Here is a 4,670-nt window from a genome sequence, read left to right as displayed (position 1 = left end):
TACATGATGATAGACTTTTAGATGGCCGATTTTATTCATATTTCTTCCATTTTGATTCTACATTCGAAAAAAAAATGTAACTTAAGGTCTGATTGTGTGAGAAACTTTCGACATATATTTCCAAAATATTTAATCTGTTTATTAGAAGTACTTCCATAAAAAAACAACACAACTCCGTTTTTCTAAAACGATAATACCATCCGGGCTTCGCCATTCCATTAGGAATAATAGTGGTCACGTTTGGGCAAAGCCAACTCCACTTCAACGAACACAAATAATACAAATTAGATATATTAAAAATATCACAGACTTGAAGATCAAAGACTCACATTTAAAAAGATAACAAGCATAAAAAAATCATTTAATAAAAAAAATCCAGAAGTACAACATGTGTATCCGCGGACTTACTCGAACGAGGCCCTTGTTGCTACACACTAGTGACTAGTTCTCGCTGGCTTCTGAGACTTAAAAGCGGTCCTATACATGGTGCGTAGGGGTCAGATATTCCCCATTTATCTGGTATAAGTTAATTTGTACTTCTTTGTAACGTGTTGTCTTTTATTTCGGGTGTAGGTAAATGTGAGAGGAGCATTGTAGGGTTTAGAAGGTCATCTTGACGTCATATTTTGCCCATTGCCAAAGGGAAGTCTAGTGTTTCGTATTTGTACTACGACATGTTACGGGATCTGGGAGTGTTCTCAATTCTTCTCTGGTGCTGTTGGAGAAGCCACTTTTCCCACTTTTCCTTAATACTAGAGAGGTATTAGTATTAGATTCATGTTTTGTTTTTTTCTATGCATGTGTCTTAATCTGTTTCTTAATTTAGACTTGTCTTTTGGTAAGGATTTATAGAACCATGTCTTGAATATTTTATTTTAGTTGTGATTTTGTTACTATAAGATAATGGAAGTTGCATTTGATATTAGGGTTAGGTGATAATTTAATGTGTTTAGTTTTATTTGATATGAATTGTTTTTTAGGATATTTTCTATTTTATATGCAGAAAGTCATAATTCTGCAATTAGTATAATAGCTTCTGCTCTCATAAAATCACTCTTATAATATCTAAGTTATTTATATTCTGCTTAGCAGATTGCGCATTTTTTGCTGTAAACCATTCTGTATCACCAAAAATGGTTCATGGGACTGTGTTATGTTGAAAGTGGTCATTCTTAAACCTAGGAATACATCCACTTATAATTCTGCAATTGCTGTGGCCTCTTATGCCTTTTATGCTCCAGTAATGGCCAACGATCCATTGCTACATATACTCTACAGGATAGAGCTGACGTGGGTTCACCTTCACTTTCTGTAGGTTGAATATTATAGTCAGAGATATTTTTGATACTCTTTTGGGGCATTAGCTTTGGGTATTTTTCTCCCTCAGTGTAGTCCTTGTACAAGATTTATTTGCAAAACTAGTGAAGTTTCTAGAATCTGCACAGTCTTCATGAGAACATTGAGAACAGTGTAGCTGCTTCTGGGGTGAGCAAATATGAAGCGACTTTCTTGGATGAGCACAGAATAAAAATTCCAGTCTGGTTGGGAATTTCATGTTATTTATTGTAGATACAAGTGATTCATGAAATGCTTTTAGAGTTGATATATATATTTTCATGATTAATTTTGGATGCTGAATGATATGTGTTTTCTGTTAGGAATGTTATAATTTTATGAAATAAATTGATATTTGTAATTTGGAAAAATGTAAAGGATTTGTGCCAATTGAAACTGATAATGACTTGCTTTACTTATTTAGCTCATTGCGAACGGGTAGCATTTTCTGTGTTTGGCCGCATAGACGGGGTGGAGTGAAAGGCACGCAGCTTGCCAACCTGGGCTTATTTCCATGTGAGCCACCCCTGTGCAACATGTCACCATCTATATTTCTGATTTTATACTGCAAATATTCAGTGGCTAGTAGGGCAATTATAGTATTGGTAGTGATAATTACCATCATTAGGCAGAGATCCAAAAAGACTGATCTTATAAGAAGAAAATAACATGATATGCGACTCTCCCAGAGCGCCATGTATGTGGTGACACCCATATTTTGGCCAGAAACTCAAGCGTCATGTATGTCATGTCGCCTGCCGTCAGGACCAAAACTCGTGCGTCATGTATGTCATGACACCCATACGCAATGGGTGTATCTGTGTATAGTATCTAGTTTTATTCTTGGAGAAAACAAAAAGTATATCACCACTTGGTATAAAAAAATAATCTGCTGAAAGTAAGGAGAAGCCTACAAATGCTTATCAAATTTATGGTCCCTTGGCTTATGATGAACTTACCACATAGAAATTGAACTTATCAATTGTCAAGCTCTGCCCAAGCTTGTGATTTTCCACTGTCACCTGGTGGTCACTGCTATGGCTGGGCACCATGGTGGGTAAGGACCAAGCTCAGGCTTAGAGTCAATACACAATGACACAGTAACATGAGCTGGGCTCCCTGTAATGCCATAGTCTAGGCTGAGCAGCTCCACATATCTGGCTTATCCATATCCAAGCTCTGTTTTGTCAGAATGTATATGAAAGAAGTTTGTTGGCAGGCTCTGGAGCACAAAGTGTGGAGGGCATGGCATTGCTTAATGTGTTCCTAAAATTATTTAATGAGTAATTTATATAGGGATGTTATGAATTAAACAAATTTTCTGGTTTGCATCTCTTGAACTCTTAGATATGAAAAGAACCATTCTCATATGATATGTGAAACAATATAATGTGTAGATCAGCAAAAATCAGCAATAATTTTTAATCTATTTAGTTTATCAGTATGGTCCACCTACTTATTGCCTCTATGTTGCAAAATTTAACCCCGCACCAATGCTCCTCATTTTTTTTTTCTTTAAGTACAAGAGTCTTGTCGGTCCAGTTTGATTTAGATACTCTTTAGTTGTTGATATTTTTACCACATAATTCCATATGTTGCTGGATTTCAAGTTTACATAATTTCAAAATTCTGAATATCTCTATAAGTTTGCTTAAGTTTTTTAATAAGTATAATTTGTAAAAGATGGAAACAAAGAAACTAAAATTGACAAGACTCTGGTAACCTAGCATTTCAACCCTATATTGAATAGATATACCATTAGAGCAATATACTAGTACTGATATCATTTAACTTCAGGCCATGAGATAAAGATTTTGAGATGTATTAGGATAGAGGAACATTTTATTTTTTTTATTTTCATTTTATTTTGAATTAACAGCCTGTAACAGAATGATTGTTATGCAATAAGCCATCACTTACTGACCTGACCTGGTTTTGATATTGATTTGATAATGAAAGAGAGTCAAAATTTGTTTATTCTAATGCATATCAGTCTTTTTTTCTATATCTATCTATCTATCTATCTATATACTTATCTATCTATCTATCTATCTATCTATCTATCTATCTATCTATCTATCTATCTATCTATCTATCTATCTATCTATCTATCTATCTATCTATCTTATCTATCTATTATATTATAAATATATATATATATAATATAATATATATATAATATATATATATATTATATATATATATATATATATATATATATATATATATATATATATATATATATATGTATATATATATGTATATATATATATATATATTATATAAATATATGTATATATATATGTATATATATATATATATATATATATAATATATATATATATATATATATATATATATATATATATATATATATATAATATATAATATATAATAATATATATATATATAGATAGATAGATAGATAGATAGATAGATAGATAGATATGTATATATATATATATATATATATATATATATAGTGTATTTTTTAAATAGCATTGCAAACTCTTTATCACTAGATATGTATTATTGTTTATGCTTTACATGGTTGTCCAGTTAGTTTCTATAGAAGAATATAAATAATGTATAGCTATGATATTTATGGACAGAAGCAGTAGGTGTCATTTGATTCTATTCGTTTATATAATTTTAAATGGCACAATAAACTAATTGCTTCACAGAAGATCACAGGTCAGGTTCTTATCTGTTAAATTGCCCATTTTAACCACTTACACTTCAAACCATAAAACTGTTTATAAACATCAAACAGTGTTTCCCATATGCTTACTGGAGGCTCAAGGCTGTTTGGAAACGTTATAGGTAAGTGGAGGGGCATAGGGAGCTTTAGGGATAAGGTAGAATGGAGGGCTGTTGACTAGAGTTGGATTGAAAGAGTTGAATAAAAAGTTTAGAGTTTTAGGTGAGGGCTGGTTGTTGTGTAAGAGTTGATGAGTTTTAGGAATTCATAAGATGTCCTTCAGCTATTGGCAGAAACATTTACTCTGCTTTTAAGCTCAGAGGAAATGCCAGCAGAACAAAAAAATGTTGATAAGAATGCAGGTTCTATGTGTAAAGTTAAGAGGTTTAGGACTTATAGAAGATGTAATTTTTTTTTCCATAAGGGTATTGCATTTCTGTTTATTTTTTCATGTTTTGTAATCTGTTTCACCCTACCTTCTTTCATCATCATCATCATCATCATCATCATCATCATCATTATCATCATCATTATCATCATTATCATCATTATCATCATTATCATCATCATTATCATCATTATCATCATTATCATCATCATCATCATCATCATCATCATCATCATCATCATCATC

At 31.8% G+C, this 4,670-nt stretch overlaps 1 protein-coding gene across 3 annotated transcripts in view; it reads left to right on the top strand.

Annotated features, from left to right (window-relative positions):
* The first annotated feature begins 349 nt into the window (after positions 1-349).
* PRAS40 (Proline-rich Akt substrate 40 kDa) overlaps positions 350-4,670 on the top strand; it is a 28,607-nt gene continuing 24,286 nt past the window's right edge. For 2 of the 3 annotated variants that reach the window (XM_086546093.1, XM_043022492.2), the window contains exon 1: positions 350-486. The gene's annotated coding sequence lies outside the window, so the exon portion shown is untranslated. Of the gene's footprint in view, positions 487-627; positions 761-4,670 lie in introns of those variants that run through there. The other variant, XM_086546090.1, reaches the window with a different exon arrangement.

The sequence above is a fragment of the Penaeus japonicus genome, unplaced genomic scaffold (genome assembly GCF_977035675.1).
Source record: "Penaeus japonicus unplaced genomic scaffold, GWHDUDI00000001_assembly GWHDUDI00000017, whole genome shotgun sequence".
Lineage (NCBI taxonomy): Eukaryota > Metazoa > Arthropoda > Malacostraca > Decapoda > Penaeidae > Penaeus > Penaeus japonicus.
Note: the sequence above shows the minus strand (reverse complement) of the source record. Positions and strands in the feature narration are given on the sequence as shown.